Genomic DNA, 22,823 nt, shown 5'->3' with positions numbered 1-22,823 from the left:
GAGGGATACAGATTTTAAAATAAATTACTGACTGGGGAGACAGATATTAAAATAAATTACAGATAGGGGAAATAGAGTATAGGGGAAAGTTTCAACCTACAAATTCATGGGTATTCATGTAACTGCCTTTCTTCTCTTTAGAAAACTGCAAACCATGTGGAGGGTATGGAGAAAACCAGGTGAGAAGCGTGTCATAAGACTAAAGACCCCAATTATTTGGGATGGCTGGACTACATATCTCAGATTGCTGTGGGACCTAATCAGGACACAAACTGAGCATACTCCAGCCCATCAGTCAGGCACTGGATGGTGGTAGGTTGTCCCTTTTGGCCAGGACAGTCCCAATTGTAGTGCAGCAGTATATTTTTCTAAAAGACCCCAGAAGAGACTAAAGCAACTGGGGCCTGTCCCCGCCGAATTGGGACATTTGATCCTCATCCAACGTCCTACACGATGGAGAGAAAAAGGTCGGCAAATGGAAAATCCAGGCCCAAGAGGTCTCGTACCCAATGATTCTCAAACCACATAGGAAGAAACGTAGGTACATTCTCCCCCCGTGTGCCCGAAACATTAAAAACCACAGAATCCCACAGATGCCCAGCTTTACTGGGAAAAATTCATATTGTTCAAGATGAGCTGATTAAATAAAAATTCTAACCATGTACCAAAAATGCAGTTGACAACATGTATATTATGCAATTATGACTGTCATTTTATTACTGTTATTAATTTATTAGTATAATTGCAATTTTTTTCAATGTCATAATGTGATAATAAAGGACTTGTCATTACTAAGTTAACCTCCGAACATCTCTGACCTCAGGGGAGGTAGGCGCCCGCTTTGAGTCCAAAATGAGCTGTCAGTTACCACAACGACATTTTGATGACTACATTATCTTGTAATTAAATGTCTCAACAAACTTCTGCTTCGGATTGACAGGTAGTTAAGACTATCGTTGACCACAGGGCAGTTTCTTTATATTTCGAGAATCATCTTTCCAGCACTGAAGCAGGAAGAAAGGAGGTTTTGAAGACTTCAAGCATCATACGGTATATGAATATATATTGGGTTCTGCAAAGACAATGGAAACTCTGCTAAGTTACTTCGTCTGTTGCTCAATCCATTGTGCAGCCTTGACAACTTTGATTGATTGAGAGAATTTTATGAAGCTCTTGGTCCAAAGTTTAGAAAGTAAGGAAAGAATGCATTTATTCCTTTTCCTGATTCTGTTTTGTTTGGATGCTCTCTAAAATAAGAGAAGCAGCGTGGCTCAGTGGAAAGAGCACGGGCTTTGGAGTCAGGGCTCATGAGTTCGAATCCCAGCTCTCCCACTTGTCGGCTGTGTGACTGTGGGCAAGTCACTTAACTTCTCTGTGCCTCAGTTCCCTGAGAAGCAGCGTGGCTCAGTGGAAAGAGCACGGGCTTTGGAGTCAGGGCTCATGAGTTCGAATCCCAGCTCTGCCACTTGTCAGCTGTGTGACTGTGGGCAAGTCACTTAACTTCTCTGTGCCTCAGTTCCCTCATCTGTAAAATGGGGATTAAGACTGTGAGCCCCACGTGGGACAACCTGATTCCCCTATGTCTACCCCAGCGCTTAGAACAGTGCTCGGCACATAGTAAGCGCTTAACAAATACCAACATTATTATTATTATTATTAAAATTTGGTATTCTTTCATTTTTTCCAACTATGATAATAACTGCGATGTTTGTTAAGCACTTAATGAGGACCAAGCACTGTGCTACATGTTGGGGAAAAATACAAGATAAGCAGATTAGGCACAGTCCCTGTTCCACATGGTGCTCTCAGAGTCTTGATTCTTATCAAGTAGAAATAAGCACTGTACGAAGCACTTGGGAGAGTATATATGTGAAAGTGGGTGAGAGGAGAAGCAGTGTAGCATGTGGATAAAGCAGGGGTCTGGAAGTCAGAAGGACCCGGGTTTTTAACCCAGATTCACCACTTGTCTTCTGTGTGACCTTGGGCAAGTCACTTCACTTCTCTGTGCCTCAGTTACCTCATCTGTAAAATTGGGATTAAGACTGTGAGCCCTATAGGGCACAGAGACTGTGTTCAACCTGATTAGTTTGTGCCTACCCCAGCCCTTAGTGCCTGGCACATAGTAAGCACTTAACAAATACCACAATTACCATTATTTTTAGGGGGCCAGAAAAAAATCAGTCAGTCAGTGGTATTTATTGAGCACTTACTGGTGTGAGAGGCACCATATTCAGCACCTGGAAAAGTACAATACAACAGAGTTGGTAGACGGGAGCCCTACCCACAAGGAGTTTACAGTCTACAGGGAGAAACAGACATTAAAAGAAATTATGGAGAGGGGAAATAGGCCAGCAGACAACTGGTGAAAAGCGTAGAAGCCAAAGACCCAGAGTGGCTGCCTGATACGGAAGGAAAAGGGCAGTAAATAAAGGTTTTTGATGAGGGGAGATGTGTTCTAAACGATGATTTAAGGTGATCTGAGCAGCAGAATGGATATTTATTAAATGGAGATCATTTGGATAATGAAATTGAAGTGGGGTAAAGGATAAATGCATTTCAAATCTGAAATCGGGTCACTTTCCTTGCAAGGATATATGAGTAAATAGCTCAGTGATCTCCCCTCGCTGATCTCACTGGGTGTCCCTTACAGCCCAGGGAAAAGCAGAACCCGAATGAAAAAACTCTGAGAGGCCAGGGCCAAGTTTCTGTGACTCAAATATTCATAACTAATAGTTTGGGGGCTTATTGGATTGTGGTTCTAGGGCTCATGAAATATCTAAATATCTAAAGGTGCACCAAGATGTGGAAAAGGTGAAGGAACCTTGTCAGAGACTCTCAGGATCTTACAGAAACCATCTGAGACTTTACTGCAACTTGAAAATGAGCTGAGCCAACAGAACCTACAGACAAATTCACTTCCTTTCTTGGTCAGTGAACTGGCCCAGGGTCTGATCTTATCTTTTAACTGTCCAGTTTAGAAGGCCGGAAATCTCCAAATGTTCCGCACTGGACTGTGTTTTCTCAAACTGTTAGAAAGTGGGGTCAATAAACAGCCTCCCCGTCAACGAATAGCCTCCCCACGCCCTCAGAAAGACCAGGAGGAATGGATTTTCTGGGGACACCCCCTACAAAGATTGAAGAAGAATCATTTTGTCTTCAAACGCTGAATCGTGGAAAAGATGCAGAGCGCCCTGAAAGGGAGGATCCAATCTGAGCCTCCTAACAAGAAAAAGAACTTCCATCTGGTGATGTTTCAGACTTGAAAAAGTAATTAAATTACATGATTGATTTTTCTTCTCCCTAAATCACATCTGCCCCATCGGTTCAGCAATTTTGCCCCATTTGAGCATAACTTTTTTTTTTTAATGGTATTTGGTAAGGTGCTTACTATGTGTCAGACACTGCATTAACTACTGGGGTAGATAGTCTTTGTTAAGCACTTACTATGTGCCAAGCACTGTTTGCGGCACCGGGGTAGATACAAGCTAATTAGGTTGGAAACAGTACCTGTCCTACACAGGGCTCACAGTCTTAATCCCCATTTTACTGACGAACTAAGGCCCAGAGAACTGAAGTGACACAGCAGACAAATGGCAGAGCTGGGATTACAAACCAGTTCCTCCGATTTCCAGGCCCATGCTTATCCACTCTTACCCAGCTTCTTGTTATGCTACTGTACACATTGTTGTACTATTTGAGCACTTCTACTTCTTATTTGTAAATTTTCTTGCACTGTTCCATGTCTCCCTCCCCCCCAAGACTATAAACCCCCTTTGGGGAGAGAGGGTGTCTTTTAGATAAGCATTACTATGTGCCAAGCACTGTACTAAGTGCTGGGGTACATACAAGCTAATCAAGGTGGACACAGTCCATGTCCGACATGGGGCTCACGGTCTTAATCCACATTTTACAGATGAGGTAACCGAGGCTCAGACAAGTGAAGTAACTCCCCCAAGGTCACACAGCAGACAGATGGCAGAGAGCCGGGATTAAAATCCAGGTCCTTCCGACTAGCAGGCCTGGGCTCTCTATTCACTAGGTCACACTATCTTTTTTAGGGTGCTCTCCCAAGCATTCCGTCCAGTACTCTGAACGCAGCTGATCTTCCCCAAGTACCACTAATTAGTCGATTGATTGTGCGACACTTTCTCAGGGACCCTCTGCTCCAGATTCTATCTCACGGACGACTTTGCTTTGGGATCCGGACCCAACCCAACAGATCATGCGGGCCTCATCTTGAAGCGACTGTCAGAACGCCCCACCGGGAAACTCTTTACTCTCTCAAGCATTCATTGATGCTCCCACGCTCACTGAGCACTTATTACAGGCCCTGTATGGTGCTAACTCTCTCAGGGTCGCACCTGGAGAGTTTCCAGTTCTCTACCAGACTCGGCTACGGGAGGAAGAGTCAAGCAGAGGCCCCCATTCCATTCCTAGATTGACCAGTAGCTAGTGAGCGGAAGGCAATCTGCTGCAAGTCAAAACTCACCCATGGTGGACAGCAATGGCTTGGGAGAGAATCGAGGGTGGAGACTCAAGTTTACTGTGCGGAAGGAGGCAATGGTAAACCACTTCTGTATTTTGACCAAGAAAATCTATGGCTGCACTACCAGAACAATTGCAGATGGAGAGCGGGGCGTTCTGGGAGAGATGTTCGTGGTGTCGCTATGAGTCGGAAATGACGCGACGGCATAATACAAGACAGTATGGTGCTAAGCACTAAGGTAATGATAATGTTGGTATTTGTTAAGCGCTTACTATGTGCTTACACATAGTAGATACAGACGATGAGGGGGTCACAGTTTGTATGTCCACCAAGAGCTCTTATTATTAAAAATAATAATAATAATAATAATAATAATAATAATAATGGGATTTGTTAAGCTCTTACTATGTGCCAGGCACTGTTCTAAGCACTGGGATTGGACATAAGCAAATAATAATAATAATAATAATGGTGATATTTGTTAAGCGCTTACTATGTGCAAAGCACTGTTCTAAGCGCTGGGGGGATACAAGGTGATCAGGTTGTCCCACGTGGGGTTTACAGTCTTAATCCCCATTTTACAGATGAGGGAACTGAGGCCCAGAGAAGTGAAGTGACTTGCCCACAGTCACACAGCTGGCAAGCGGCAGAGTGGGGACTGGAACCCATGACATCTGACTCCCAAGCCCGGGCTCTTGCCACTGAGCCACGACATAGCCCCTCTCCCACATAGGGCTCCCAGTCTTAATCCTCATTTTACAGATGTGGTAACTGAGGCACAGAAAAGTGAAGTGACTTGCCCAAGGTCACTCAGCAGACAAGTGGCAGAGCCAGGATTAGAGCCCAGGTCTTTCAGATACCCAGCTCATGCTTTGTACACTAGATCATATTGCTTTTCCAAAAATATTGGAAATGGGGTGGGGAGGAGAACAGAGATTTTATCCCCATTCTAGAGAGAAGCAAATGGGGGCCCAGAGAGGTTGTGGCTTGCTCAAAGTCACGCAGCAGACCAAATGCAGCAATAGGCCACAGATCTCGTGGCTCAGTGGAAAGAGCCACGTGGGCTTTGGAGTCAAGATCATGGGTTCGAATCCCAGCTCTGCCACTTGTCAGCTGTGTGACAAGTCACTTAACTTCTCTGTGCCTCAGTTACCTCATATGTAAAATGGGGATTAAAACTGTGAGCCCCACGTGGGACAACCTGATTACCCCAGCGCTTAGAACAGTGCTCTGCACATAGTAAGCCCTTAACAAATACCAATATTATTATTATTATATTATTATCTCCTTGTAATAATGGTAATAGTGGTGCTTCTTAGGTGCTTACTATGTGCAAAGCACCATACTAGCCCTGGGGGATCTACATATGAAAGTTCCTCCTCTAGACTGTAAGGTCCTTGTGGTCGAGGATCATGACTACCAACTCTGTTTTTTTATTGCTGTTTCATGGAATTTGTTAAGCGCTTACTATGCATCAAGCACTGGTCCAAGTGCTGGGATAACTACACATTCCCCCGACTCCCTCCCTCTGCTCTTCCCCCTTCCCACAGCCCTTGTGCCTATTGGTATATATTATTTATTACTCTATTTTATTAATGACGTGTATATATCTATGCTTCTATTTATCTTGATGGTATTGATGCCTATCTGTATTGTTTTGTTGTCTGCCTCCCCTGTTTAGACTGTGAGCCCGTCGTTGGGCAGGGATTCATTCATTCAATAGTATTTATTGAGCGCTTACTATGTGCAGAGCACCGTACTAAGCGTTTGCAATGTACAAATCGCGTAACAGATAGAGACAGTCCCTGCCCTTTGACGGGATTGTCTCTATCTGTTGCTGAATTGTGCATTCCAAGCGCTCAGTAAAGTCCTCTGCACACAGTCAGCACTCAATAAATACGATTGAATGAATGAAAGTTTGACACAGTCCCTTGTCCCACATGGAGCTCACAGTTTAAGTAGGAGGGAGAACAGGTGTCCCCATTTTACAGCTGAGGAAGCTGAGGCACACAGAAGTGAAGTGATTTGCCCAAGGCCACACTGTAAGTACAGTAAGCGCACGAGAAGCAGCATAGCTGAGAAGGAGCGTGACTCAGTGGAAAGACCTCAGGCTTGGGAGTCGGAAGGTCATGGGTTCTAATCCCAGCTCCACCACTTGTCTGTTGTGTGGCCTTGCAAGTCACTTCACTTCTCTGTGCCTCAGTTCCCTCATCTGTAAAATGGGGGTTAAGACTGTGAGCCCCATGTGGGACGACCTGATTACCTGTACCTACTCCAGAGCTTAGAACAGTGCTTGGCACATAGTAAGCTTTTAACAAATACCGTCATTAATAATTGGCAGAGCTGGGATTAAAACCCAGGTCCTGTTAACTCCCAGGCCCATGCTCTCTCGATTAGGCATGCTGTTGTTGTACTGTAGTCTCTCAAACTCTTAGTACAGAGCTCTGCACACAGTAAGTGTTCAATAAATATCATTGATTAATTAATACAAGATAATTAGTTTGGGTACAGTCCCCATCCCACATTGGCCTCACAGTCATTTTAGAGATGGGGAAACTGAGGCACATAGAGGTGAAGTGATTTGACCAAGATCATACAGTAAGCACATGGTGGAGGCAGAATTAGAACCCAGATCCTCTGACTTCCAGGCCCATGCTCTTTCCACTAGGCCGTGCTACTTCCCACTAAGTCATGCTGCTTCTCCTAAAATTTCACCTCCTCTAACAAGCCTTCCCTGATTAATTCCCCACAGCCTGAGTCACATCACCTCAGCAGTCACCTCCATTGTTCAGTAATTACTTATTCTACTTAATCTACTTGCAAGTATTTTTTACTCTCACCTCGTTTAGAGTGGAAGCTCTCTGCGGGCAGGGAACGTGTCTCGTGTTTCTGTAATTACCCAAGTATTCAAGAAAATGCATTACCTCAGTGGAAGCTCAGTAATAATAATAATAATAATGTTGGTATTTGTTAAGCGCTTACTATGTGCCGAGCACTGTTCTAAGCGCTGGGGTAGACATAGGGGAATCAGGTTGTCCCACGTGGGGCTCACAGTCTTAATCCCCATTTTACAGATGAGGGAACTGAGGCCCAGAGAAGTTAAGTGACTTGCCCACAGTCACACAGCCGACAAGTGGCAGAGCTGGAATTCGAACTCATGAGCCCTGACTCCAAAGCCCGTGCTCTTTCCACTGAGCCACGCTGCTTCTCCAGTACCTACCACCACCTGCACCACGGCTTCCAGAAAGCTAGGATGAATTCATCGGAAAAACCATAGCTGTCTCACCCCAGAACCACTTTCCGGGGTGTAGAGACAAACCACTTCCTGAACCCACCACCCTGCAGCTACCCGAGGAGCAGTGTGGCTTAGTGGATCGAGCTCTGGGCATCCAAAGGACCTGAGTTCTAATCCCAGCTCTACCATTTGTTTACTGGGAAGACAAATACCATTTGTCTTACAGGGAAGCAGCGTGGCTCAGTGGAAAGAGCCTGGGCTCGGAGTCAGAGGTCATGAGTTCGACTCCCAGCTCTGTCACTTGTCAGCTGTGTGACTGTGGGCAAGTCACTTAACTTCTCTGTGCCTCAGTTACCTCATCTGTAAAATGGGGATTAACTGTGAGCCTCATGTGGGACGACCTGATTACCCTGTATCTCCCCCAGTGCTTAGAACAGTGCTCTGCACATAGTAAGCGCTTAATAAATACCAACATTATTATTATTACTGTGTGACCTTGGACAAGTCACTTACCTTCTCCGTGCCTCAGTTACCTCATCTAAACTGGGGATTAAGACTGTGAGCCTCATGTGGGACAGGGAGTGTGTCCAACCCACTTTGTTTGTATCCAACCCCAGCGCTTAGAACAGTGCCTGGCACAGAGTAAGGACTTAACAAGAAACACAATTATTATTATTGATTACCAGGATGCTGACAGCTACTCCAGAAAGCGACGGTGGGATTCCTCTATCCTCTCTGCCCTTTATCCATTCAATTCTGGGAAGTTGTGATTGTAAAAGGGGCTCCCTCGCTTCAGCCCCGTGTCATGTGGTTACATTCATAATAAATTCTCCCTGCTCCTTTTAAGAAAGATTTGAATAAAGGCAATATCCATTTATAAGTCTGAAGAGCCATTTGAGTGTCTTCATTCCTCTCTGGCCGCTAGCCAGTCCCCGAAAAGCTTCAGTGATGTGAGAGGCCGGTGCTGGGGTTCGATAATAAAAATGTGCTAGAATCTGACCCAGCCATGGAGGCCGGAGTATTAGAGGCCAGTCTGCCCCCCGAACACCTTTTGGCAGAGATTAAAATGGCATCAGACATTTGAGGTATGGTAGGTGATGGCTCTGTGGCTTGTCAAAAGTGACTTAAAATATTGCGTCCTCAAAGGTCATTGATCAATTTAATATTTTACACCCAAGGAGGTATCATTTCTCAAAGTGATTAGGACTAAGATATTTCTTTAGATGAAACACGTTCACTTTGCCTAAATTACTATTTCGTCCGAGAGTTTTAATTAAATGCTTCTGAATTGGTGGCAAAATGGAACTCAATTGGATCCCTGGAACGTAAATGAATTTTGGGGAGGACAACATAAAAAATGGCTGTGATCATAGGAGAGAACTGTCCACTGTGAGAATGTGAGTAGGGGTGTGATTTTAAGGCGGGGGGGATTCGGACTTTAAGGGAGCAGGCCCCAAAGAGCTCACAGGCCAGAAAGCCAACATTTTGGATCTTTTTAAATCATATTTATGTTACTTGTGCCAAGCACTGTATTGAGCACTGAGGTATATAGAAAATAAGCAGGTTAACCTCAGTCCTGGCCCCAGTCTAAGTGAGAGGGAGTAGGATTTAATCCCATTTTTACAGACAAGGACACCAAGTGACTTGCCCAGGGTACACAGCAGACAAGTGGTGGAGTCAGGATTAGAACTCAGGTCCTCTCACTCCCAGGTAAATCAGGCTGCTAAATGCATAGAAGACAATTTCTTACCTGCTATCTCTCCAAGGTGTCCGACATGAAATTGCTTAGTTCCAATGGAAGCTCCCCGAGGGCAGGGTCTTTGCCTTTTACTACGGGGTCTGCCCCACAATAGGCACTCAATAAATACCTCTGGCCGACCTCTCCCTTATGCCAAGCACTGTTCTAAGCGCTGGGGTTGATGCAAAGTAATCAGGTGGGACAAAGTCTCCGTCCCAGGTGGGGCTCACGATCTTAATCTCCATTTTACAGAGGAGAGAACTGAAGCACAGAGAAGTTAAGTGACTTGCTCAAGATCACAGAGCAGACAAATGGCAGAGCGGGGATTAGAACCCACATCCTCTGACTCCCAAGCCTGTGCTCTTGCCAGTAGGCCATGTTGCTTCTCCATAAATATATAAGGTGGCCTCTGATAGTCTCATCATTGGCCAACCAACCTCCTTTCCTTCCTACTTTGGCAAAGGAAGAAAAAGAAAAACCAACACCTTCTCAGCAACAAGCTCATAACTGGGATGAGAGGTGAGCGTTGTCTTTTCTAAGCACGTCGGGGCATGAGCTTTAATGGGCTTTGATTTTTGCCGAACAGAAGGTCACTGGAACGCAGAGGAGCCTCTAAAGAATGCTGACCAAAGACCCAGTTCCAAGCTTTGCTCTAATTGTTGATTCCTTGATGGTTAAGGCATGGGCAATTTTCCCTGGCCTCAGCCACTGAGCTGTTGAGTCAAAGGGTCTGTCGGCCCAGAGGACGTGCTATCTTTACGTGAACTGTCTTGGCTTGCTGACTCAAAACCGAGTCTTCTAAGAGTCTCGGTCCAGGGGGGAAATCAGAGATTTCCTGGCTGGGTTGAGATTCTATCTTGAGCCCGGGAGTGAAGTTACAAACCACAGCTCCCATTAGCCGAGCCCCGACACTTGACCTGCCTTAATCACTCTCTCAGCGCGTGCTGGTTCTAAATCCCCCGCGCTTCACACGCCAGCTCTCGGGCCCGTGAACGGCTCCTGGTTTTCACGGGAAAAGCTTCCGAGCCCCTCGGAGCAGCCCCCGCTCTCCTCCGAGCTCTCGCTCTCAACTACTTTCAGACGGCTAATGGCATGCTCCATAGGAAAAACCCGGGAGGAGCGATGACTGAAGGAACGCCCAGTAGTTCTAAAAGCTTCCCCCGCTCCCATCGGCCAGGGTTTCTTTTTCCCCGCAATCTAGCGGGGCTTCGTCCACCCCTGGTTAGACAGGCCAGAGTTGGGTAAAGGAAATGCATGTGGAGACTGCAATCTCCATTTCACTCATTAACAACACCTTCGGGAGTCCTGCTGAATAGAGCCTTTGCCGAAATCGGCCATCAAGGAGGAAATCGCTCAGGTCTGGACCCCGCTTCTTTTCCCTCCTCAAAAGAGCAGAGAAATCAAGAGCTACCATTTGGGCAAATCACTTCACTTCTCTGTGCCTCAGTTACCTCACCTGTAAAATGGGGAATAAGACCGTGAGCCCCACGAGGGACAGGGACGGTGTCCAACCCGATCTGCTTGAATTCACTCCAATACTTAGTACAGTGCCTGGCAAATAGTAAGTGTTTTAACAAATACCATTATCATTATTATTATTATAATTTGGATCATCACCCCGTGGACAAACAGCACACGGGCTGACTGGACGTCACAGTTTTCCATTCAACCTCTCTCCTACAGAAAGAGTAAATCATGCCACGAGTCATTCTACCATTCCTTTTCCTTTTACTACTTTTCTCCTCCTGACTGGAAAGTGATTTCATTGTGCAATTTCACTTGACATCCAGCCCCAAATCTCTTCTTATAAATATCATCGTCATGGAATTTCTTAAGCCTTCCCTAGATACCACGCTCTGTGCTAGGCCCCAGGGTAGACTCGAGATAATCATATCCAGGCCCCCGTCCCCCATGGGGCTCTCAGTCTAAGGAGGGAGAGCAGGAATCATCCCCATTTCACAGAGGAAGAAACTGAGGCCCAGAGAGGTCAAGTGACTTGCCCAAAATCCCAGAGCGGGCTTGGGTCTGAGCCGGGATTTGAACTCAGGCATCCTGACTTCCTGACGCTCACCAGACCTCGTCGCCGCCCAACGAATCCTCCTCCTCCGGCCAAATATTGAACGTTTAATCCCTCTCATTCCAGCAGTTGGATAATGAAAACAAAACACTCCTGCAATATGTCTGCTTCCAATACCACTTTTAAAAGCTATTTCGGATAAGTGAGATAAAGCCAGTTTTAAAAACATCGGCTGCTTAGGTGTTAAACACCAGTACTAAATCTACTTTCCCAAATTGCCCCATTTATTATACGTAATCCTCCTTCTGTACTCTGGAGCGCTGAAACACACACATTCAGAGTTCTTCTCTCTTTTGCCACCGTTCCTTTTATTCCTGCCTCTTTCCCTTCCATAATGTTCCACGCCAGCTGGGCTATTATGATGAGGCTTTCACTCCTGTCTCTTTTTTTCTCTCTCTCTCTCTCTCCAAACAGCTTCTGGAGCACAAATAATTAAAACATGTATTTACCTTACGCGGCTTGGCCCAGTGCAAAATGTTCGGGTGGGACACGGAGAGAAGGGGGTGGGGGGCAGACTGGCCGTTGTTTGTTGCTTTTGATTTTATTTCTGGGCAGTGACATATTGATGATTCAGATAATAAATCATTCCAATTTGTTCATCCCCCGCCACAATGGTTTTAATCTTCATTTACGACTTGCAAAGTCCGTTTTGTTAGACGCGTTTGATAAAATACTCAATTACCATTTTTTTTTTCCCTTCGCTGCAGTTCAACTCCTGGTCTGATAAAGGGCCCCAGCTCACAAGATAAACTGCAAATAATTCCTGAAGAACAAATGTCAGAGGCAGTTTACAATGAATGGTTTTTTGTTGTTTTTTTTAGCAGATTACTCTCTCGCCAAAGTAACAGGGCAGTCCAATATTTATTTTGTTGAGAATGTCATTTAAATATGGTTTGACACCTGCTCTCTGCTTCTCAATTCAAGGGGCTGAAGAGGGAAGTTTAACCCGGCAGGGCTCAAAGCTGGAAGGGGAAACTCCAACCCAGGAGGGGGTATGGATTATATAATATGGATTATATTATATATATATATGGATTAAACGATATTACGACAATATCATGGGTTCAGCTCAGCAGCAACTGGGTTGGTGAGGTTGGGGGAGGTCCTCGCTATGACCCCCCAACTGGCACATTTGTTCACTGCCAGCAGATGTTGGAAATCCAGAGCAAATGACATGCCTGGCTCCACCGATGATAGGCTCTGTGTTCTTAGGCAACAGTAAGCGCTCAATAAGTACGATCGAAATATGATTAAATGAACTTAAACTCTCGATGTCTCCGCTTTCTCACCTGTAAAATGGGGATGAACTGCCTGTTCTCCTTCTTAGACTGTTAGCCCCGTGGACAGGGACTCTGTTGGACCTGATTAACTTATATGGGCAAGTCACTTAACTTCTCTGTTTCTCAGTTACCTCATCTGTAAAATGGGGATTAAGACTGTGAGCCCCACGTGGGACGACCTGATTCCCCTGTGTCTACCCCAGCGCTCAGAACAGTGCTCTGCACATAGTAAGCACTTAACAAATACCACCATTATTATTATTATATTAACGGTGCTTGACAGTCAGTCAATCAATCACATTTATTGAGCACTGACTGAGTGCAGAGCACTGAACTAACTGCTTGGGAGAGTACAATACAACAATAAACAGGCCCTCTCCCTGCCCACAACGAACTAAGAGTCTAGAGGGGCAGATAGACATTTGCTTCGACCCCACTGCCCACCTGGGCGAGTTCTGGGATAAAGAGGGAGACATGGAGCAGCTTAGAGGAAAGAGCACCGGCTTGGGAGTCAGAGGACGTGGGCTCTAATCCCGGCTCTGCCACTTGTCTGCTGTGTGACCTTGGGCAAGTCATTTAACTTCTCTGTGCCTCAGTTACTTCATCTGCAAAATGGGGATTAAGACTGTGAGCCCCACATGGGACAACCTGATTACCTTATATCTACCCCAGCACTTAGAACAGTGCTTGGCACACTGTAAGTGCTTAACAAATAGCTCAATTATTATTATTATTATGGCACGTATCTGTTGTTTTTTCAAAATATCTGAACGAGAACTTGTTAAACTTACACATCTCCTAAATCAATCAATCATTGGTACTTACTGCTGGATGCACAGCAAATTACTAAAAACCCCAAGATCCCATCTTTCTTGACACCTGTCATGCTCCAGTACAAACTGTACAATAAATCTATATATGTCATATTCATTCATTCAATCAATCGTATTTATTGAGCACTTACTGTGTGCAGGGCACTGTACTAAGCGCTTGGAAAGTACAATTCAGCAAGAGATAGAGACAATCCCTACCCAACAACGGGTTCATAGTCTAGAAGGGGGAGAAAGGCAACAAAACAAAACAAGTAGACAGGCATCAATACCATCAAAATAGATAAATAGAATTATAGATATACACACATCATTAAGAAAATTAATAGAATAATATGTCCAAATATACACAAATACTGTGAGGTGGGTAAGGGGGTAGAGCAGAGGGAGGGAGTTGGGGTGATGGGGAGGGGAGGAGCAGAGGAAAAGGGGGACTTAGTTTGGGAAGGCCTCCTGGAGGAGGTGAGCTCTTATTAGGGCTTTGAAGGGGGGAAGAAAGTTATATGTGTGTGAGTATCTATGTGGGTGTGTATATATTAACAGTTGTATTTGTTAAGTGCATCCTATGGGCTAAGTACTAAGCACTGGGGCAGATACAAGATCATTAGGTCCCTCATGGGACTCACAGTCTAAGAAGCAGATGGGTCTTGAATCCCCATTTTGCCGATGAGGGAAGTGAAGTGAAGTCCCTTGCCCAAGGTGATCTAGCAGACAAATGGACGAGTCAGAATTAGAACCCAGGTCCACTGACTTGATGTGTGTATGCGTGTGTGTGTGTGTGTGTGTGAGAGAGAGAGAGGGAGAGAGAGCCAGAGAGAGAGAGGCAGAAAGGGAGAGAGAAACTCCAGGGAAATAGAAACTTCTCCTTTGTTTATTTCGATCTGAAAATGAAATCCCCAGAGTGGAGCTGAGGAGAATGAAATGAAGAAAGTTTCCGGGGCCATTCAAAGATTTTTAAGAATGAGGCTGCAATCCAGGCGGGGAAATAGATTGTCTCTGAGCGGCCTGCAGTTTGTTTTGACTGAACGCTGGCAGCCCAGTTTTCTGCATTCTTATCAATGCGCACTTATCAACAATTTCTGCATTAGAGAGAGACAGGACCCCCCTTAGAATCGTCAAATATGGCCCTTTAAAAATCCATTATTGCTTTCACTTGCCTCTCACAAAGTATTAAGGATAATGAATCATTATGTTTCTAAACCTTTCTTATTTTCCCTCCCAGCTTCCTGTAGCTCAATACAGACATCATTACTTCTCCCCCAGTACAGCGATTCCGTTCGTCATGCCTGAAACAACTACAGCACAGAGATTAAATACAATCTATATCCACATAAATCATTGAATAAATGAATCATGAAATTAATATGTAAATTGTGTGTTTAACCTCTATTTATACAGCACTGTCTGTCACCACGTTGTAAATCTAAAACTAATTGCAAATTCACAACTCTGCAAAAAGAACACCATAGTAAAAGCTTGACATATTTATTAACTAAATGTTGAACTACATTGAGTAAGTAATTAACAGTCATGCCAGAACAGGGAGAGAAAATTATATTTAAGCACAGATGTCACCTGTATGAAATGGCTAAAACTATTTTAGATTAGATTTTGATATTAATCAAAGAATACTGCTATTTAATTTTTGACAGACAAATCTGTTTCCATTTATTCATGATTCCATTAAACACTCCATTTTCAAATCTGTATGTCATGGCTGTTGGCTTCCCTTGAATATGTCTTTTAAAAGAAAAGAGCCCAAGGAAAAAACTCTCCAAAGCTTAAGCAGTAGTCAGCTTCTTCCAATTTTAGACCCTGCTTTCCCTAACGTGCTAGTTAAAATCATTTTTTCCTTTGACTATTTTATAGATAATAAATAGTCTAAAATTGGCAACTTTATTCTACGTTTCTCCCAGTTCTGCCGAACTGCAAAAAAGCAGGGAAGACTGGAGGATTTGGAGGTTATGTAGCTCCCAGCACCAACCCACACGAAGTCACTTGAAAAATCCTTTTTGTTCTATAAATAACAGGAAAGAAAAGATTCTATCAAAAACACGTTCAGATGTATCCACACACACACACACACACACACTCACTTAGGCAAGAGGGTTAGTCTAAGTGCTTTTGTTCATTCCCCTAAACACTGAAGATGAGAAAGGCTGTGAATTTATTTCCTTATCTGCTTCCCCCACTAGATTGTAAACATCTTGTGGACGGAGATCATGTCCGTCAACTGTATCCTACTCTCCCAGATATTCTGTGCATGGTAAAGACCATGAATTGGCTGATTAATACTGGACCCTACCTGTTGCCTTCTAACCTAAATCTACACTCTAACGTTGTCTAAGCCCAAAATCCTCTCCAGAAAAGCAGGGGCTTCAACAAGCTGGAAGTGACCGGTGATTTCTGTGTAGGTGTTCATTCACTCGTCCATTTATTTGAAAATACCTTGAAAGTCCATCTCCCTGGTTAGAGCGTAAGCTCCTTGTGGGAGGGGAAGGAGTCACTTTTTTGAATGGGATTTCTCAAGGACTTAGGACAGCGGACACTTCTTTGCATCTACTCAATACCGCTCCTGTAAGCTCACTGTGAGCAGTGACTGTGTCTGTTATATTCTTATATTGGACTCTCCCGACTGCTTAGCACAGTGCCCTGCCCACCGTAAGTGCTCAGTAAATATGATCGACTGTCTGACTACTGCTATTACCACCGCCACCGCGCTCTCCACATCACCATAGCTGACCTAAAGCAGGTCTTTGGTAGGTCTTAAAGTCCAGCATGGGTTGGGCTTTCCTGACCCGTCCTCGTTCCCATCTCCGAACTCCCAGCCCAAGCTGTCACTGTATCTCACTGATCAACCGATCGATGATATTTACTGAGCGCCGAAGCCAACCTCGTCATTCCTCAGCTCTCCTTCTACCACTGCTGACCTCTTGCTCACACCCTCTCTCCTGCCTGAAACTCATCTCCACTTCACATCGGGCGGGGGGTTGCTCTTTCCCTCTTCAAGACCTTTCTGAAATCACACCTCCACCAGAGAGTCTTCCCTTACGACTCTCTCAGCGCCCCACCCCATATCATCAGAGAAGCAGCGTGGCTTAGTGGAAAGAGCCCGGGCTTGAGAGTCAGAGGTCGTAGGTTCTAATCTCGGCTCCGCCACTTGTCTGCTGTGTGACCTTGGGCAAGTCACTTAACTTCTCTGTGCCTCAGTTACCTCATCTGCAAAATTGGGGATTAAAAAATATGAGCCCCACGTGGGACAATCTGATTATCCTGTATCTACCCCAGCGCTTAGAACAGTGCTCTGCACATAATAAGCACTTAACAAATACCATAATTATTATTCCACAACTGTCACTTCACCACTATTAAGGTCAGATCTCCTCCAAAAGGTCCTCCCTGATTAAGCCCTCTTTTCTCCAGCTCACTCTCCCTTCTACACTATCTATGTGCTTGGACCTGATATTCACCCCATCTCCAACACCACAGCACTTACGTACATATCTTTAAATTATATATTATAAATTACATATTCATATTAATGTCTGTCTTCCCCCTAGACTGTAAACTCATTATGGGCAGGAAACATGTCTGCTAATTCTGTTGTATTGTACTCTTTCAAGTGCTTAGTATATAGTTCCCTCCACATAGTAAATTCTCAATAAATACCACTGATTGATTGATTCAGCACTTCCACATCCCCAAAACACTTGGGGTTTCATACATTATCCCCAATCCATAGCTTTTATCCACATAGCTTTAAAAAATGAAATAAAATTTGTTAAGCACTTACTCTAAGCAAGGCGCTGTACTATGCACTTGGGTAGATTCAAGCTAAGCAGGTTGGACACAGTCCCTGTTCCACATGGGGCTGACAGTCTTAATCCCCATTTTACAGATGAAGTAACTGAGCACAGAGAACTTAAGTGACTTGCCCAAGATCACACAACAGACAAGTGGTGTAGCCAGTATAAGAATAATAATAATAATAATAATGATGGCATTTGTTAAGTGCTTACTATGTGCAAAGCACTGTTCTAAGTGCTGGGGTAAATACAGTGTAATCAGGTTGTCCCATGTGGGGCTCATAGTCTTCATCCCCATTTTACAGATGAGGTAACCGAGGCTCAGAGAGGTTACGTGACTTGCCCAAAGTCACACAGCTGACAAGTGGTGGAGCCGGGACTAGAACCCATGACCTCTGACTCCCAAGCCCCTGCTCTTTCAGTGCTCTAACTCCCGGCCCGTGCCCTTCCCACTAGGCCACACCTATTCTCTTTATATATTATACTTATATATGAGTATAAAGATATCCAGAGATATGATTGTATGTATGAATGTATGATTGTACCTCTGCCTGTATTCATTTTAGTGTCATGTCTACTAATTCTGCTGTACTCTTTCAAGTGGTCAGTACAGCTCTCTGCACACAGTGGGTTGAGGGGGTCAATAAATACTGCTGATTGATCAATGGAGTGCCATCATGCTCGGGTATGGATCCAGCCTGGAGTGGGGTGGGATGGAAATGAGAGCTTAACAAAAGTGGAAGCCCCTTGATCCCCCACAGCTTTTTTGTCCCACAATTGTGAAGAAGAAAACAGCTCCCCTTACTCCCAGGCTCCCCTGAAGATCACCCTGAAGATGAGTGAGAAAGCCAAAGACTCTCCTTTGCTCTCCTTTTCTGCCCTGGTCTCACTGTGTGAACTTGGGCAAAGAGCTTTGCGTCTCTGGGCTTCAATTTCTATCCCCTTCGTTGGAAAGGGACAAAATCTTTAACTCCCTCCCGCACGGGGATCTCTTGGGAGTTTGATGCTGACTTGCTATCTTTTTTTGAGCCTTGGTGTTATCTCCTTGGCATTATGTCATTCACTCAATCATATTTATCTAGTGCTTACTGTGTGCAGAGCACTGTACTAAGCGTTTGGGAGAGTACAATACAACAATAAACAGGTACATTCCCTGCTCACAATGAGCTTACAGTCTAGAGGGGGGAGACAGACATTAATATAAAAGAAAGTAAATTACACTTATAAGTGTTGTGGGGCTGGTAGGGGGGAAAACAGAGTGAGTAAGTCAGAGCGCACACAGAAGGGAGTGGGAGAAGAGGGAAGCAGAGGGGATGCTTAATCAGGGAAGGCCTTCTGGAGGAAATGTGCCTTCAATTCCCTCAGAGAGGACCAGAAAACCAGGAGTGGGCATCAGGACCCCCATGCTGTTATCTCAACTCAATCAGTGGTCTGCTGGGTGGCCTTAGGCAGGACACTTGACCTCTCTGGGCCTCAGTTTACTTATCTGTATAATGGAGAGATGATTTCTACTCTCCTTCCCTCTTAGATTGTGAGCCCTGAGTGGGACAGGAGTTGTGATCAGCCTGATTGTCTTGTATCTTCCTCTGGAATTTAGCAGACTAACCATTAAATGAACACCATATTCAAAAACAACATCACCAGGGAAAGGGTATGTCTTAAGTTTCTTATCATGATAATAATAATAATGGCATTTGCTAAGTGCTTACTATATACCAAGCACTGTTATAACTGCTGGGGTAGATACAAGATAATCAGGTTGAGCACAGTCCCTGTCCCACATTGGGCTCCCACTCTTAATCCCTATTTTATAGATGAGGTAACTGAGGTACAGAGAAGTTAAGTGACTTGTCCAAGGTCACACAGCACACAAGTAGTGGAGCTGGGATTAGAACCCATGACCTCTGACTCCCAATCCCATGCTCTTGCCACTAGGGCATGAGAAGACCTGTTCCTCGGGTCTTAATTTCTGTTAGAGCGAGAAAGGGGATGGGGAACACTGCAGACTCCTGTGGAAGCCCACTGCTGAAATTTTCCTCTCCTTGTTCCCTATTCAAATTCACGCCCTGGTCAGGAAATGGAAATAAAAGTCACCTCCCTCTCTCTCCTTTTCCAACTGCTAATAGACCCGAAGCACTTTGCACCTGAGATATGCACATTAAACAGCTCAAAAGCTCCCCTCTTTTCCTCCTCTTTTTGTTTTTCATTTTGTTGTTTCCATTCATCTGCGCTCCTCGTCTTGTCCCGGCCTGTGGTCCCAGAGAGGACCAGGAGCCGATGACAAGTCTCTCATCTCTAGACACCAGCAGATTTATAACACACGTGCGCGCAGGAGGGAACCCATCTCTGAGATAGAGCAATCTTTCCCCCGGACACTTCTCCATTACCAGAGCCGGGGCCGTCTGCCCTGGTGCCATTTCTGGAAGGATCCATCGGGTCCGGTGGTGGGCGGGTGGGAGGGGAGGAGGGCCAAGGGCATGGGCAGCCTTGGAGAAGCCACTCTACTTTAAAAAAATGGTATTTGTTAAGCTCTTACTCTGTGCTAGACCCCCATACTAAGCACTGGGATAGATACAAGCTAATCAGTTTGGACACAGTTTCTGTCCCTCGTGAGGCTCCCAGGCTTCGTCTCCATTTTACGGATGAGGTAACTTATAAATGGTTTCATGTTTGGATGCCAAATTGATAGGTTTTCCTGAGAGAGAAAGATAGAGGAAGAGTATATGTGTATTGTCTATTGTTGATGGGATGAGCAGGTGCAAAAGTTGATGCGTACTGACCCTAGGAGTTGACAGGGAGATGGCACGGCTTAGAGGAGAAAGCAGGCCTGGGAGTCGGCGGGGTCCGGGTTCCGGTGTAAGTCGTAAACATCAACTGTGAGCTCGTTGTGGGCAGGGAATGTGTCTATTTTGTTCTATTGTCCTCTCCCAAGCGCTTAGTAAAGAGCTCTGCACAAACTAAGTCCTCAATAAATGGGATTGAATGAATGAATGAACAATAAATATGATCGACTGACTGACGGGTGCTGGCCCTGCCACTGGCTTGCTGTGTAGTCTTGGGAGAATCACTTTACCTCTCTGGTCCTCCGTTTCCTCATCTGTACAATGGGGAGAAGATCCCAGCTTTCCTTCCCTCCTATTGGGAGGCCTTGAGTGGCACTTACTGTATCTGATCTGATTTTCTGGGAAGAAAAGGACAAAAACTGGTATGTGCTAAGCAAGCACTATGTCCCAAGCATGACCCCAGTGCTCACCACAGTGCTTAGCATGAGTTAAAAACAGTGGAAGGAACGCAGAACAGAGTCGGAAGATCCAGATCTTAGTTCCAGCTCCGCTACTGACCAGCTGAGTGACTTTGGGCAAACCGCTTAACTGGGCCTCAGTTTCCTCATCTGTAAAATAAGGAAAAACTAGAGGGTGAGTCCTAGTGTGAAAAGGGGATGGCATCTGACCTCATAATTCATTCAATCATATTTATTCAGTGCTTACTGTGTGCAGAGCACTGGGCTAAGCTCTTGGGAGAGTTCAATATAACAATAAACAGATATACTCCCCGTTTTGTATCTCCCCCTGGATTAGACATGGCAATATTCTTAATAAAAATGATTATAACTTAATTCCCTCGTAAGAAAATTTGAAAAAGACAACAGAATCCCCACACATCCCTGACAAATCCATCTGCCGATGTCAGCGGCGTGTTGGACTGTTGGATTCTGAGTTTTGTTCTCCCTTTTCCCTCCCAGTAGCCATCCTTTCATACAAAACCACCAGTCCTTCAAGGATTCCAGAGTCCGTCGGTTTACTAAGAGAAACAAAAATAGTGGTCCAATCCCAACCCAGTGCCAGGCAAAGGAGGAAAATATTTGCCAGCGTATGAAGTGGATTCCTGGGAGACAATCACACGTGTTTACACAAAACTCCCAGAGCATTCCTGCACAGAACCCATAAAAATCCATTATTTACCTCTTCTGTCAAAACCAGTTTAGAACTCTATTTTCCAGGGCTATTTAGCTCTTAAATTTGAATCTCTCAAGGCCCCGCTGAAGGCCTTTTAGCAAGTCCCATATTCGATCAAAACGGCGAGAGTCGGCGGGTACGAAGGCAGTGCCCGGGGATTGCTTCCGTCGCTGGGGAGAGGATTTGAGGAGAGCTGAAACGGTGGGAAGGGGGGCTTTGAGGTGGGGACGGGGTAGCCTCAGAAAGAGAGATGGCAATGGGGGAAGGTCTCCTTCCTGATTTGACTTGAGGCTCCCTCTACCTCCCAGTAGCAGTGAAATAATTTATCCGTATAATCCATAATTGATTTATTGTAAGCAAGTTGTGGGCAGGGAACGTGCCTACCAACTCTGTTATACTGTCCTCTCCCAGGCTGGGAATCAGAAGGACCTGGGTTCTAATCCCTACACTGCCACGGGTCTGCTGTGTGACCTCAGGCAAGCCACTTCGCTTCTCTGGGCCTCATTTACCTCATTGATAAAATGGGGATTAAGACTTTGAGCCCCAGGTGAGACAGGGACTGTGTCCAATCTGATAAACTTGAATCTATCCCAGACTTAGTACAGAACCTGCCACATAGAAAATGCTTAACAAATGCCATTAAAAAGTGCTTAATTCAGTGCTCTGCCCACAGTAAGCAACTCAATAAGTATCACTGATTGACTGATAAAAATAAAATAAAATATAAATGATGGCATTTGTTAAGCGCTTACTATGTGCAAAGCGCTGGAGAGGATACAAGGTAATCAGGTTGTCCCACATGGGGCTCACAATCTTAATCCCCATTTTACAGATGAGGTAACTGAGGCACAGAGAAGTTAAGTGACTTTCCCAAAGTCACATAGCTGACAAGCGGCTGAGCCGGGATTTGAACCCATGACCTCTGACTCCCAAGCCCGGGTTCTTTCCACTGAGCAATGGATAAAACACGATGTGAAGCTGGGGAAGCCCCATGCCCAGAACTCCTCACTCCTCCAAGCCCTGCAGACCAGAGCTTACCCCATCATAAAGGCCTCCTGAAAGCCTGCCTCCTACAAGCAGCCTTCCCTGATTCATCGCCTCCATCCAACAGCCCCCTTTAGCACGAGGGGTATTCTCCATTTAGATTGATTTACATTCATTTATCTATATTTTGGCAATCTTCAACCATAACATTTGTGAAAAACACATATAATAATTATTATAATAATGGCATTTTTTTAAGTGCTTACTATATGCCACGCACTGTTCTAAGGGCTGGAGTAGATACAAGGTAATCAGGTTATCCCATGTGGGGTTCACATTCTTAATCCCCATTTTACAGATGAGGTAATGAGGCACAGAGAAGTTAAGTGACTTACCCAAAGTCACAGAGCAGACAAGAGGTGGAGCCGGGA

General features: G+C 45.0%; 1 protein-coding gene and 1 non-coding gene across 3 annotated transcripts in view; one reads left to right on the top strand and one right to left on the bottom strand.

Moving 5' to 3' along the window:
• The window catches only part of DACH2 (dachshund family transcription factor 2), a 448,249-nt gene that overhangs the window by 375,954 nt on the left and 49,472 nt on the right, over window positions 1-22,823 (bottom strand). The gene's annotated exons all lie outside the window — the stretch shown is intronic.
• Window positions 4,344-4,479, top strand: LOC114812973. Its single transcript, XR_003760584.1, has one exon. It is a non-coding gene; the product is annotated as a small nucleolar RNA SNORA7 (small nucleolar RNA).

Source organism: Ornithorhynchus anatinus, chromosome 6, assembly GCF_004115215.2.
Source record: "Ornithorhynchus anatinus isolate Pmale09 chromosome 6, mOrnAna1.pri.v4, whole genome shotgun sequence".
NCBI classification, from domain to species: Eukaryota; Metazoa; Chordata; class Mammalia; order Monotremata; family Ornithorhynchidae; genus Ornithorhynchus; species Ornithorhynchus anatinus.
Note: the sequence above shows the minus strand (reverse complement) of the source record. Positions and strands in the feature narration are given on the sequence as shown.